At 36.4% G+C, this 16,066-nt stretch overlaps 1 long non-coding RNA gene across 1 annotated transcript in view; it reads left to right on the top strand.

Moving 5' to 3' along the window:
• Positions 1–16,066, top strand: part of LOC135324494 (uncharacterized) — a 106,839-nt gene that overhangs the window by 320 nt on the left and 90,453 nt on the right. The gene's annotated exons all lie outside the window — the stretch shown is intronic.

Raw genomic sequence — 16,066 nt, forward strand, 5'->3', positions numbered from 1 at the left:
GAGTTGGATGTCCTGATATTCAGCGTTAACAGTGATGATGTTGAGTATCTATTTTGGGAACTTAAGAACCAAGTTAAGCATCTAAATCCTACCTGTGAACGTATATAGATCTAATAATGCATGCCAAGGCTGAAAATGTAAGACATCATTAAAGACCTATGTAATCTCTTCTGCTACTATCACTGCTTTGACCTTTTTGTATTGTATGCCTCTCTCAAACCTTCCTCTTCCTGTCTCATTTTCATGGCTTCCTATTTCTGTATATACTGCCAGCTAATCTTACAAGAATCTCTCAATTCCTTTTTGCTAGATTCTATCCATTTAAGATGCCTAAAACTGCTTCTTAAAAGATACTGTTTCCATACATCTGTTAAAGGCTAATTATCTTACCAATGGCTTCTGTAAGTTGTTTTTAGCTTTCATCACTTCCTTATTTGAGTGCTTTCTGATATCATATCAACCAGCTTGACTAACATGTGACAGTGATAGTAGAAAGAACAGTGTTCTTTCTGTTCACTGTTTCTTTGCTGCAGAAACGGATCCGTCTATTTACCTCAGTTCTTACTCTAGTTTTTGTTGAATGTTTTACTGGGTAGTCATCCTTTGAGAGATTAATGGCTCATCTAATATTTTACACAAATTTATAGATTTAAATAGTAGAAATGATCCCTGCCAGTTGCACTTTTACCAGTGATCTGAACTCTTAAAAAGTTTGGGAACTGTGCAGATTATGGGACTTTGTTTTATTTTTTAAAATTAATGAAGACCATCAAGATAATAATATACATTGTTTCACTTTTACTACTGATTCAGAAGAAACTGTGATGGTACTGAATTATATTTTCAAACTATAATATGATATGATTGTAGTTGTATTGTATTAAGCATATGGACATGACCTCAATCTTAAAAATTGCGCTGGCTGTTAAGGTTAACACTTCTCTGCAACCCACATTTTTTAGTAGAACCCAGAATTAGTCAAGAAGACTAATCTGGCTGTGGTAGTTTGCTTTCACTGTCACAAAGCTTTGCTAACTGAATAATGTGTTTAGTAAAGATGACTCAGTTAGCTAACACCCTTAGAACCCAGAAAGTTCTGTAATAAAATGTGATTTTTGTAAATATCTAGTGTCTAGAAATTGTTAATACAGAAACTGATGTTGTAGGCATCAATTTTTGGAGCAGTTCCTATTCAGGAAACTGAAAACCTGGAGGCACATGTAGTGAACTGTGTTTGAAAAAGTGCATCTGTTGTTATTGTAGTACCTTACTGGCAGTTCTAAGCATTCTGTTTTGTCTGGGAATAGGAGGAGAGTGTGTTAGAGCACTACCTAATCTTTTATAAACTACAAAACCCAGTCTAAAGTTAGCTCTAGTGGTATGCAGAAACCTGATTATATGTTTGAAATATTAGTGTGGCAGATTAGTAGATGTTTTAGTGACATGAAGAACTGCAGGTTTTATTATAGGAGACCAACATGAACTTTTCAAAATTCTAGTTTATCTAAAGTGCACATAGATACTAGTATCAGTCCATTTTAAAGAAAAGGGATGTTATGACATTTCAAGAGTGTCAGTAGAGGTAGTTTTGACTATATCGGTCCTATTGATTTAAGAGCGTAATACATTTTCAATTAGCTGTAGCACACATGATCTATCTCTTTTATCTGTGTGGAGACAGAAGAAGAAGAAATTATTCTTTTAATACTTTTGTTAAATCTTTGCAGTTTATTTCATCTTTTCTAAGTTGCATTAAGCTGACAATAATAATGTATGGTTTTCATTCAGATCGATGTACTCAATTATGCACTCAAGGTGTTTAGCATTGCAGTGATTTCTGATATCATTTGAAACAAAATTAACTGATTCTAAATTATGTTACTTTCCAGCTCCCAAATTATTTAGTAATAACGACACAATTTAATTCCCTTTGTGAACTTAATGATACAAAGTAAAGTAGTTGTGATGCTGATCTTAGACAAAAGAAAATATACAGGTATGCTTGGAATTGCCCAGTTACTAACTTCTGTCTAATTTCCCCCTAACAGGGAAGAGATCATAGAGTGTTTGATAGCCAGCTAAGATAGTGGCATCATGAATGCTTTAAAATGACAAATAAACTTCCACTATCTGTGACCTTCTTTTAGTATGAATTTGTATTGCTTCATCTAAGTCACAACAGATTGAAATCATGCTATGCTTTTCCTGGCCAATGTTTTCTGTATATTTATGCTATCAGAATATTTAAGTGTGGTTAGTTTAGTTGAAGATACATTGAAAATATGATCAGCCATTGTCATGATGAGATGCATAGATGAGCTAAATGTTCTGTTATTTCTGTGTCACTTACTCCTTCATTGACAAGCTGTATGTTAGGCATTTGAATTTTTTTTGTCTTAAAACTTGTTGCATAGTCTTCATTTCATTCTTTACTTCTTGTTATTTTTACTTTCTCAGTATCAATTTGTAATTTTTCCAATATATTCCTACAGCTTCATTAATTTGTAAGTCACAGATCCTTTCTTTTTCAAGCAGCCTCAAATTTGATGCGAAATGTCTGATTTATTTAATTCTCTCTTATGTCTGTGATCTGAACAGTGATCAAACCTAATATAAAATGATACTAGCTAAAAACTACTACAAGCCTTAACTCAGATTTTCTTGTTTGTTTTATTTTAACATTTCTTCATCCTTTTTCTCATGTTGAATGTGTGTTTATAACCCTTGGAATTTCCACTTCAGGTTGCTTGTGGAAAGACTGCTGCGATAATTCATATAGGGAACTGGGGAGTTAAAAGCACTCCAGACCATATCTTCTGTCTTTGGGTCTCTGGCCCTAGTGCCATTTCTAGAACTCCAGTGGGCTTTGAGGATGTTACCAGAGGGGTATGAAAGAAAAACTGCATCCTAAATGTATGCTTCGTTTCTTCCACATGCTTGAATTTGGCCCCCAGAAAATTGTTTAGCAGTATGCTTAGTAGAGGCAACAGAACTCTTGAGCATTAATGAGGTACAGAAAGATAAATACACTTCATAACAAATTAATGTTACTATCCACTTAGAACAGATTTTAAGGAGGCAAATGAAAATTAAATATTTATAAATAAAATGAACTGAATTGCAAAATAAATTTCAGTCTTTAAGAGGAAGGGAAAGCCTTCTGAAAGTAACATTGCTGTTACAGTAACTGGAAGCCTCAAATATTGCACAAGAGATTTAGACTGACAGCAGATGAACAGTTTAGGGAAATGAATGACTGAACAGCTCTATTTCCAGTAGACATAATACACTCAGCAGATTACTTGCAAAGTTTTTTTCCTCAAGATTGGAGGGCTACTGAACTCTAAGTTTTTGCCAGCTTTAAGCCTCAGTGAACTATTTTTAAAAACACACTGAAAGACATTAAACTGCTGCTAGTTTTTAGGAAGGGAGCTCAGACCTTAGTGGAAGGTATAGTTTCAGTGAAAGTATATGCCCGTACCCTTGCTGTTTAATTGTTCTTCAGCTTGCTCTTGAGCCTTTATGATGACTGAATATTTTCTTTTTGCTAAAAGTCAGCTCAAATCTTTAGAAAAATTTAATAGAGGTTTTCCATCAGTTTACTGCTGAAGTCTACATTTCAGAAACTTTTGTGTAGTTGATTTCCACTGATGACTAAAGCAATCATCTTTTTAAAGGCAGACTTTTGTCCTCATAGCGATTTCATTGCAGAACGGGGTCCAATATGGACCTTTTCACCCTGCTAATGATTCCATGCAGATCCTTACAGATCTGTATTGTTGGTCTGTATGGTAGGAGTCTGTAGTATTGATAATTTTTATCTCAGGATAACAGACTGAAGAAGCCTTCATTACTTCTTTTCCATATGGCCTTTCAGTGATGCAATGGAAGAGAGATGTGTATTTGATATGTCTTTCTCTTTTAGATAGCCTCAGTTTTGCTTTCCAGGAATGTTTCCCCGTTGTTAAGTCCAGCATTTCCCTATTTCTTTCTTGAGTCACTGGAATACTTGTGCCACCATTTCCCTAGTAATCGCAAGGTCCTCCCACTAGTTCCTTTGTCCTTTTGCTTCTGAGAAATGCCTTCCTTTTTTTCTGTTTGTCTTTTTGGTGACATGTCGTCATTTCTCAGAGGCTCCCATGAACACAAACTCCCCTTGGGTTTGTCTGAGGACCTTAGTGCTGGTATCCCTGTTGGTCTGGATCTCCATTCTCCTGCCCCTATAAAACAGGAAAAATAAGTAGTGCTTTTTGTTTGTTTTTCCTTTTCCAGGTGTGCAAATACAAATCTGCTCCTATTGCTGCACTACTTGCTAATATAAACATTTCCTATGCATACAATGTTTACAGAAGCAATGCAGCCTCTATTTGAAAAGCGCTATGTTTTTTTACAAAGTTAAACCGTCCTGAATGAGACTTGAACAAATAAAAAAGGATGCCTCGCTAAGGTTTTTTGTGCCATGAATTGATTTCTGACATGAATTAAAGGCACGAGGTAGGTACTCTAATGGAACTGTACAATTATCAACTCTCAGTAATCACATTTTTTGGATAAAGTATTTCTTTTAAAATCAAGCATAGTTAGCAGATGAGCATGTAGCTCGTCTGTGGTGAGGGCAATGGACATCATCTTGGAGCAGAAGTGAAAACAAACAAACAGACTGAGGTGGGATTGTCATTTTAAGCACAGAATGTTGGACACATCTCAGCAGGAGAAACGAGAAGAGGGAGAGCTGAGGCTCGCAGCTGAGTGTTGCAGTATAGGCATGCTAGTTGTTTCATGGACTATACTGTGTTGAGCATGTGAATTGGAGCTGACTGAATTGGAAAAAGCACGACTGTATAAAACAGCAATACTGAGACCCACGAGTAGAAGTACGTTTCAGATATATGTCATAGCAGATAATACCAGTAACTTGTATGTTTTCTGGCAGATGGAGACTTCTTGGGGTGGCAAATGGGCAGTGAGGGCAGGAAATGGGTGCTGAAGTCTGCCTATAAAACAATTCAAGAGCCTTTTGCCAAAGTCAGGCTTGGTGCATTGTGGTCTTGTGGTCCTTTAGTGTGATTGTAGGCCTCATTTTTGTACTTTGTCCTCTTGAAAGCAACCTATATGTCCTTGGCTTTAATATGGCCTTGTGTGGCATGTTTTCTGTGTCTTCTCAGCCACCATCATACTGATTTCCTCAAATAGACTGCTGTTTTTTGTGGTTTTGGGGCTTTCTTTAGCTTTTCTTCTGCTTGAAGAGTGAGGAGACTAGGTTGAGTATCATGAGTTCATTTGGTAGCATGTGGAGTTACTATGGCACAAGCTATGGTAACACACCCTAAGCTGAGCCTAGGATACAGAAGTAATCTAATGTTTGTGTTGCTAGATGGGCTGGTGGGAACGGATTCAAAGTGGGAGATGCCTGCTGGAGAGATACCAAAATAGCTCAGAGTGCAGATGTTACCATGTGAACAATTGGCCTTATTCTTACAGCAATGAACCACATACCAATTTATCAGATATATTCATGTAAGGAACTGTGTCATGTGTACAGTTTGGTTTGCAGCAATGCAGACTGACCATATACAGAAATTTTGGGGATGTCTGATGCTGTGTTCTTAACTTTATAAAATGTCTGCAAGTCTTACAAAAATGATAAGTGGCACAAAAATAATTGAACTTTAAAATTCTATTGAGTAGTTGGAATGAGAATGAAGTTTTTTTTTTTTTTGTATCTTCAGACTTAAAAAAGCAAAGTCTATGCTTTCATCTGAAATAGGGCATGTTTCAATTTTTTTTAAAGGGAAGAGTTTAACTTTTTAATAGTCTAACACTACCTGGAATATCAGTTCTCAAAAGATGTAGTGTAGGAATTGAAAAAAGTGACGTACCAGCTTTTTTCAGTGTTTTCTGATGTATAATGTTTTCATTTGTTCCAAAGGTATGGAGTTATTTGCTAAACATATTCTAATCTATAAAGATTGTCTTATGGTGATTATAAATTCTGCAGGAACAGCCTTCAGGGTTTTCAACTTTATGATCTAATCATAATACAAATACAAATAAAGTTTCACCAAAAAAAATTGTAGAAAAACTCATCAGGGTTTTAGAAATTCTATACAGTAATCCTTGCTTGCTTTTTTCAGAAGCTCCCAGATTCTGTAACTATCAATTCTGCAGAAGTCACATAAGACTTCTTAAATTGTTACTGGAAAACTTTCGAAGGTGGAGTTCAATTGTATGTAAAGCAGATGTTGATTTTAATTTCTGAAATTTTAAAGTTGAACCTAGCTGACTGCACTGATGAAATAAAGGCACGGACAAAAGAATCGTATTTTTAGAGGCCTGCTTTGTGGTTTGCGTCTTTACTGGAAAGAAGTTTTGCACAAGCACCTGAATGCTAAGTAAGAAAAAACTTTCTTCACAAGCACCAGGGGAAAAATCTCATAACCATACTCTATAGACTATAGGGAAACTATCAACATTTAAGTATGTTTCACCTTATCCAGATTTAACTGTCTAAAACGTGCCTAATTTTATGTGGTTGTCTAGGTTAATCAGAAGGGTGCTCTGGAAGTGCCTCCTGTTGTAGACGACAGATTTTAGATTAAGCTAGATGCAGGCTTTGTTTCTCTATGTACAGTTTTCTTTGTAGGTGTTTGGTGAACTATATTGAGTGTCATGTTGCTGGAAGAGACTTATCTGGAGTTCTTTGGGTTAATTTTCACCTGAATCTGTTCCCTGATCTGGCTTATCAAATGTGTACCCTGTCAGCCCAAGACAGCCTGTAGGAATGTGTAGCTGAGAGAAGACAGGATAGTTCCTTTCAGCAGCAACCTGCAGTTTAGTGCACTTCCAGTGCTGTAGATGTCTTGTCTGAGAGCGCGTAGAATTGTCTGAGGGTGCCTGTCTATCTCTGCTGACCACAAAGGGAAACTCAGTAACTTACTGGGACAATATGCTTTATTCTTATGTGACAAAATCAAGTGTGATGAATCCTGCTCACAAATTCTGTATTTTAATCTATGTTATTTTGTAAGAGAGGACCTGCTATAATGAACACCTGTAAGAAAACAGCATTAGTTTGAAAATCAATTTCCATGACATTTTATAAATGCACTGTTATTATATGAAGAACCAATTGTTAAAAAAAAGAGTGTAGAAAAAATGTATCCTCTGCTTAGTTTTGGGGGGGCTTCTTATTCTGCATTTGGAAATTTTTTATGAAGGATCAGTTTCAACGTTTCTATTTTATAATCAGTTACACAGTAATTCTGCCAACCTCTCTTGGCTGGAAAGATACTATTCACACAACAAGCACTAGGGCTGTGTGGCTACAGTCACAGGGAATACACTTGGACTGAGTAAAATATGAATCTGTTTTTACTGTCCTACCTGCTGATGAATATCACTTGAACTACCTTATTCTATAGAGTAACCCCTTAGATTTCATTTAGTTGCAAGACTAAACTTGTTGGAATCATCTGAAAGCACTATATTTATGGAAGTTTACTGGATTCGTTTCAATGTTTACATAATTTGATTTATCTTTTAAAAATTCATGTTCAATAAAATTAATTATAATTTTATTAGTTTTCCTTCCAAGGAAACTCTGGAGAATGGGTTTGATCCTACAAACTGCTACCCATGTGAATAAGACCATGAAATGAACAGCTAGAAAAATTGTGTCAGAGTAAGTGTTTTCATAGTGGGCTCATAATCCATGCCTTTAAAGTATTAAAGTTGAATGCAATGCCTTCAGTATTACAATCTTTGGGTTTAATGGAGAAAACATTACACAATGTTTTTCTTATACAAAGTATTTTCTGTCTCATCTCAAATAGCTAGCTGCCTCAATTTTTCTTCTTTTCTTTAATAAGTCTTTCTCTGTTTCATTTATTTCTATTCTATAGTTCCTCTTTTTCCTTCAGCCTCTTTTTGTATGTGTATATTGTTGTTTTTCTGCTGACCTCGGTTTCATTTCCCAACTGGGTATTTTTTTTAATTTAACTTTTCCTCAGCAGCCTTTACAAATCTGCAAAATATGGGAAGAAAATAGAATGAAATATTGGGGGGGGGGGGTTATTTTTCTGTAATGTGAGTTTTTCTGAGGAGGGTTTGTAGACATCAACCTTTTTTTCAATGAAAAAACCCTCAACTCTACTTCTTTTTTATTCACCTTAGAAAGAAGACAGTGCCTCAGTCACTGTGAATAAAACAGTACTTTTTATACAGTATTGCCTTATAAGAGGACCTGGCTTTTTTATATTGTGGGAACTATAAAGATATTATTCATTAATCAACAACTGGCATTGAGTTTCAACTTTAACTTGCAAGCCTATTCCAAAGAACAAAAAGGGCATAGAATGGGGAACTTTTCCTATGGGCACATCTTCTGGCCAGATGTTTTTTTCTTTTTTTTACCATTGAGGTAAATTTTCTGTATGCTTTGGCTCTTGTTTTCCACTGCTCATTTTGGAGAAACAAACTAAAGAAAAAAAGAGGCTTAAAGAAGCATGCTTTTGGCCTGAAGAGAGCTACTATAAAACTTCCAATTTTTGCTGTACTAAAGAACAAAGAGACTTCAATGAAGCACTGGGCAATAAAATGAAATAATGGAAAATGACTATGTGAGGTTAAAATAATTGTAGTGATACAATACAGGTTAGACTGTGCCAAGACACAAAGGGACGATTTGTTCTTAGTTTTTGTTTCCAGTGTCGTGTGCTATTAAGCACACTTCACCAAAACATTATTGTAATATCAAAACACAAGATCCTTAATGTCTGTCCTGCATATAGTAATGCTGATTCAAATCTTTCTTGTTCAAACTCTTCACAGAGTTATGCTGGCCCTGCAAAAGCACATGTTCAGCAACTTATCTACAAGAGCTGAGTTCTTGTTCATCTTGTTCGATATCAACTGCTGTAAAGTCTTTGGGTTAGTTTGCCATTGCTATTTAAGCTGAATTGCTTCACGTGTGTGAGGTAGCATTGATTCAAACAGGACTAAAATGTGTAAGAGGCTGTTCTGTGGGAGAAGGAATAGCAAAATCTGGTTCTTTGGAATTTTTTAAGCTGTTTTCTTTGGTAGCAGATTACCTATCTGCTTTATTTTATGCCTTTTAAGAAACTAGTTAATTAAATCACAGGTCATATCATTATTTTGTGCTTTATGAAATTTGTATATATGGTCATTAAAATATAAGATAGTCATTCCAAGCAACTGATATTTTCATCTCAAGACACAAAAAAAATGTAGTTCAGAGGATGTTTTCTTGCTGCATTATAATCATGAGGCTACAAGTACATTTTCAAAGTCTAGGTTATTGAAATTCTCATTTCTGTGATTTATTAGCAGCCATTATCTGTGGTATCTTTCTGCTATCAATTAAAAATATTTTCAAAAAGATTTGTATGAAAGTCTGGTTCTACTGAAGTCAACAGCAACTGCAAATGATAATTGTGGTGGGACCAAGATTTCAACATCAGCATCCTCTTGGAACAGAAGTCGCTCTTAGAATAAAAACAGCTTAAAATTCTTCTTATGAATGAATTTTACTGGAGATCAGCACAAAGGCTTAAGTGGAACATAAAGATAACTGTTTAGTCTGGCTCTGGACCTCATTCCAGAGATATATTTCATCCTTTTCAAGCTGTATAGCAACATTCTTGATATATACTTCTCTTGTTTATAAACCATTCTAGCACATGATAAATATGGAAATTGCTACATAGGATAAATTTATTTATTTATTTATTTTAGAAATAAACTGTTGACAGTCACCTCCAGCTTAAATTATATGATTAATTTCCTTGGATGCCTTTGATGGGCTTAGTGATGATTAGGGTATTGGTCATAATTCTCTATATACTGGGTAAATGCCTTTTGCAGCTGTTGACATTATTAGCAGTCACAGATTTTACAAATCATTGAATATATTTATAAATAGAGGGGATTTTTTTTCACTTTTAATGTTCCATTTTTAGGCTAAGTGTTGTGACTGGAAAATTACTGTTTCACTTGACAGTGGTGTTGCTTTAATTTTTTAATTTCTTTTAATGGCTTGGATTGAGGGTGAGTGTTCCCTTTCTAAAAGAATTTGATGCAATAAAGGAAGAGTTAGTCTAATATAAGTAATATCAATGTGTTTTGATGGTCCCATTTATTTGGATGAATGTTTTTCATTAGCATAGTTTCATTAGTGTTTCATTTTGGAGAACTTCTGCAAAATTAAGATTGTATACCTGATGCTTGTACAGCCTTTATTTGGCAGACTTTGCACTTGACTCAGACAAGTTTGCTGTTTGTTCCATTTTCCTTTTATAGGAAATGTTTCTTGTGAACAAAACAAATGACAATATCCATTTCTAGGGCTTGATTCAACAAACACAGCTGCTGTTTGCATCCTTCACATCACCAGAGTTGCTCATTACCTTGTTTAGCACATACTTGTGTGGCCTACTAGGTTGATGCTATAGAACTATGTTCGACTTTCTCCTCCATCCTTCCTCTTACCTTCATTTATACACTGAAGCAGTAGATCACACAGGCTCTGTAATTCTGCATTTTGTAGAGTGCATTGTACCCTCAAATCTGCTCTCTGATCAACCTCTCCTCACCAAAACAGTCTTTGTGTCAGTCTTCCTGCAGATGTAGTTGAATTTGGTCTTGTGCTGAGGGAACTGTGACTGTGGAAATGTATAGCCATTTACAGAGTCACCAGACTAAGTAATTCATTAGAATAAGATTTTTTCAGAACTTTACTCGGAACTTGCACATAAAAACCAAAGATGTTTTTTTAATTCATGACAGCCAAAAAGGTGGACTCAGAATTTGTTTTGCCTATACAAGGCTATGTTCTGAAATTCAGTCCTGCTCAGAGAATGTGCCCAGGACCTATGGACTGTTTAAAAACAAAACAAAACAAAAACAAAAAAAACAGGGGCTTTTCACTCACAAGGCCGATTGGTTTTGAGTATCAGCACTTAGCAAGTCCCTGCAATAGCAGAAGCTCACACAGGAAATTAATTAAAAATATGTCTTACAATATGAAGAAGTGTGGAGTTGCTGAAAGTCACCTTCAAGTGGGTAGATTTCCTGTGGTCTTTTACATAGTAAATGCAATACAATAGGCACTTTTGTTTTCTGTTTAAGAAGTCAAAGCTCATGCAATTGTATTTCTATGAGTAAGGTTTATGGTTAAATGTAATAAAAAGTACAGACCAAACTGAGTCATACCATTCCATAGTGGATAATACCATAGTGCATGGATAGTACGATTGCCATCAATGGAACTATGCAGTCTGAGGATGTGTTGTAAAGGTGGGCTCTGAAGTAGTCAGATGGGTTGGAATTTGTTCAAAGGGAGTATTTTAACATTCTGTCCTGGCAAAACTAACCTGTCCCAGATAGAGAGGTATATTATTTAAGTTAGAATTAATTCTGTGCAGCTTCATATTGTGCTCACCTGTTCATGTCAGGAATTCTGTTTGTACAGTATCAGCAATTTCTTTAGAGTTCATTCACCCAGATCCTTTGCATGCATAACACAATATTCTTTCAAGCAGCCTCAAAACAGAAGCAGGTTTCTGCATGATCTCTCTCCCTTTTGTCTGGGTGAGCTAAGACCTACTTTCTTGTGTAATGGACCAAGGTGATCTATTGTTGCTTTAGAATACTTTAAATTGTACATGTAGCTCCTGGATATCAATAGTAATGAATCACCAACATAAGCAATCTATGTATGGAAGAGCAAACTTTACAGCCCCTCTGGAAAGGAATAGTATTGTTTTCATATGGTTTTGGGACTTACCTATTTGAATCCCTTAGACCAGTAATGTTGTGATATATGAATTAAAAATATTTCCCATTTTCCTTTAAAGAAAGTGGTGGGACCTTCCTGTTAATCCAGGGTCAAATCTTGTGACAACGGACATAGATGTAAAAGTTTGCACTGACATTTGTGGAGCAGGATTAGGCCCTTAACCATCACAACACATTTGTCATGGCACTGAGCAAATCTTTCACCTCTGGTGTCAGTTTTAAACTAGTGCCTCACAGACCTCCAGTAACTGTGTTGGCTGATGTTTGTGCTCCACTTTGTTCACTTCACTGGGTGGTCTGCTCACACGAAGCTTGGAGGAGGACTGAAGAGAGAGGTGAGGAATTCTCCTAAATGGGAGCTGTGCCTGTTAAACACCTACCCTGCTTGTTTGGATCTGATAATAATCTGCAAGGTGGAATATTTTCCAGACTTTACTATTCCAAACTAATCAAAAAAAAAAAAAAAAAAAAAAAAGGACATTAATTTGTAGTATATATTAAAATACATAATAATGATTCCTATCTGAATTGGGGGAATGTAAACACTTGCAGAATCCTGAAGACTGAGAACTAAATCATGTTCTTACTAACTTTTATGGCAAATTTCCCATTGATTCATTAGGGTCTGGAACTTACCTTGAAACAGAAGGTGAGGTGGAGAGAGAGGTTAATTGGCAGCAGCTGCACTTGTCAGCAGTGAAATTGTAAATGAATTTTCTAATGCACAGTATTATCTGGTATGCTGTGGTAGCACACTGCATGCCATATGCCTCACCCTTTCATGTTACTCCCCCGCATTTTTAATGACTAGTTCAGTATATTAAGTGCAGCAACTGTTCCAGCAGTGAGACTGGCACATTCTTTACACAGCTGAATTGACACATCTGGAGTTGCCTCTGGCTACTGCGTATAGAGTGCCTTGCCTTTCTTTCAATTAGAATATTTTTGCCTAATTTTAGTCATGCGAATCCCGCAGGATGATGTTGCCATAAGTCCTTGCGCAGTAGAAGGTGGCAGTCTGCCTCCTTGTCCATATATGGCTTTTACATTATTGCCATATACTGGCTCTGACGTCACCTGAGTGTCACAGGCGTTTCATTTTGTGTGACCTACTAAGTGCATCAGAAGGGAAATAAGATTTTGTGCAAGACAGAAAAAGATCTGTCCTTTTGGGGCTCTTGTAATGACAGGAATTAAAAAAAAATTCATTGTATTTTATTTGATGTTCCCTCTGACGTAAAGAAAAAAAAATACCAACAAAAGCTGAGTAAAAGGTAAGCCAGAGGCTAGTAATCAGAGGTAAGGGTCAAAAAGTTACTGTGTGCTAGCAAGCAGTACGAGGGAATGCACCCGGGCATTAAACTCTGTTGTCTCTACTACTACATTTTCAGGACAGCCTCCGCTGCACTGCTGGCCTAGGCCAGTTACTACTTTCCCAAGCAATTCTTGGGCAGGATTTGGGGGTTAACACTGGATGACGACCATTCCAGGAGGCAGTTTAGATGTACTCTCTCTGTTTTGCAAATAAAGGTGAGTTTAGTGGTAGAGATCCAGTCAGTCCTTTGACAACTGGCCTCAGTGTCAGAAATCTGTTCTGGCCATATTTAATTTGCTAATATATATACACATACCTAGCCAAGAAGCATTGGTCCCATCAAGAGGAGATCTGCAAAGGCACATTGGCAGTTACCAAATTATACTGAAAATCACCGGGAGCTAAGCATCTAACTCCCCTTAGTGCCCTTGAAAATCTCCCTTGGGACTTGTTTAAATCTGAGATTGCTCATGGTGGAAGATGAGAGTTATATCTCATTCTGCCATTACAAAGTATAGGCCACTGTGTGAGTGGTGCCTAAAACTCTTTTAGTCCTTCAGATACACACACTGAAATGTAAGTTAGTTTCCTAAATGTATTTGTGGGGCCTCAAACTACAATCATTCTTAGAGTAGCTTTCTGGACTGAAGTCCTTCCTATTCCTGGCTGTTTCTAACACGTTTAACTCAACTTTAAAGCTCATGAGTGTATCCTTTCTGAGGCCTGTGCTGTGATGCAGACTAAAAGAGAGTCTCAACAACAAAACTCAGTTTATTACTTTTTCAAAGGTACCCCTTTGAAGAGGTTCATTAATACTGTGAGAGGCCTCAAATGGGGTTTCTTACCTACACTTAACCTTTGCCAATTGCTTATTTGCATCTTTGCATTGGTAGAGCTACCTTTTTTCCTGTTAACTTAGTTTCTATATTTTTGTCCAGGTCATCCCCTTCCTTTCCCTGATCAGCAGCTGTGGTTTAGCATTGCTGTTGTTCATAATTTCAACTTTGATAAAGTGATTTCGATAATCTCTTATAAACTGCTTTTCACTGTTTGTTTGCAGTGGTGATATTCCATTTCCTAATAGCTTCTCTCTTAACTGTCTCTTTACTGTGATTCCAAGGAGTCTTGCAGGTACACAATGCACACGGCTTCTTTCACTCACAAAAACAGATATGTGGCCAGAGTAAGAGCAGTTTTGTGGTTGGTCTAGTTCAGTATGATGCTGTCAATTCTGGCCATCACCAGGTAGCTAAGGAAGTGCAAGAAACTGCTGGTAAAGCAGTGGGTAATCTGCTTCCTAGATTTGGTTTGTTCCTTATCTCTAGTAGGTTTACTGGTCCTTCCAAATTTTCTAGCACTCTTGTTTCTTCTAATTTCTTTTTAATTATGTCATAATATTTAAAAATGGAATGAATGGCTGTAAATAGTTGGCTTTCAATGGCATTTGTGACAGTGCTTTGTACAGATTAATCATGTGTTAGATGAAGCATTTCCTTTTATCATGTTTAAATTTGTAATGTTTTCATGTCAATTTATGACCTTGTCCTTGTGGCATGAGGCAGGGAGATGGAAAACGTTTATTTGCTTTCTCCATACTTCATTTTAGTGCACACTTGTCATTGACAGTCTGTTCCTTTCAGAAATTAAGTAATTTTTTTCATCCTTTCTGATTATTGCACATGAGGCTTTCCAGCCCTTTGATCATTTGCATTGCTTTTCTCAGAATCTTGCCTAGTTCTGCAATATCCTTTTGAGATGGGGTCATCAGAAGCACATACAGCATTCCAGATGAGGCTCCACCACTGATTTATATCATGGCATTACAATAGTTTCTGCATTATTCACCATCTTATTTCTTATCCTTAAAAACATCATGTCTGCTTTTTAACCACAGCTCAGCATTGAGCTGAGGTCTTTAATGAGTTTTCTACAGTGATACCAGACTCTTCTCACAAGTTCACACAGTTAATTTAGGCTGATGAAAGTATCCTCTTTCTTTTTTTTCTGTCCAGGGTTGGTTGTTCTGTATGTACTAACATTGAGTTTCATTTGCCATTTTGGTGATTACCTAGGTTTCTCTTGTAAACTTTTCACAGTCCTGTCTAGACCTGACCACCCTAAATAACTTTCAAACACCTGCATTTTTTTCTTGCCTAATACTCACCCTTCTTTCCATTTTTTTAGTTACATTAAAAACAAACAGCTTGAATTTATAGTGATCAGCTAACCTTTTCTGTAAAGAAAACAGACCACTAATAAGTGGTCTGCTTCTTTGTTTTTGTGTCTTAGCCAACTTTGATTTATGACAATACTTTGTAGCTCGCATGTGTAGTACGCTGCTTCTTTATTGGCATTTGAAAGGGACTTTGTCAGAAGTCTGGGGTTTTTTTTTGTTTGTTTATTTTTTTATTGAAGTGCCAACCCGCTTATACATTCTGCGCTCCATTAATTTATACCATGTGAACTCCTGGCTCCTAAAACTGCTGCTGAATAAATCTACTTCTCTAATTATCACCTTTTCTCATATTTTTCAGTGGTAAAAAGATGTCTTGAGTTTTTGCAATTTAATAGCAGAGTAAGCGAAAGAATCATAGGAGACAGGGCAAAGCATGGTTAATAACATGTCATTCCTGACAGATGTTTGTTTAACCTGTTTTTAAGGACCTCTGATGATGCCTTTGAAGCGGTTGGTTTCAGACCTTAACCTGTCCTTGCTGTTAGAAAGTTTTCCCAAATGTTTGGTGATTTTCCTCATATTTAATATTCCTCATATGCCTCATATTTCCTAATCTGTGCTCCTGAAGTTTAAAGTAATTGTTTCTTTTCCTGCCTGCCAGATACATGGAGGACAGATTATTACCTCTATTTTTGCACTGTCAGCTTATCTGTAGATTGTTTTCAGATTTCACCTTCACTCTTCCTTAGAGTAAACATTCT

This window comes from Dromaius novaehollandiae, chromosome W (genome assembly GCF_036370855.1).
Source record: "Dromaius novaehollandiae isolate bDroNov1 chromosome W, bDroNov1.hap1, whole genome shotgun sequence".
Classification (NCBI taxonomy): domain Eukaryota; kingdom Metazoa; phylum Chordata; class Aves; order Casuariiformes; family Dromaiidae; genus Dromaius; species Dromaius novaehollandiae.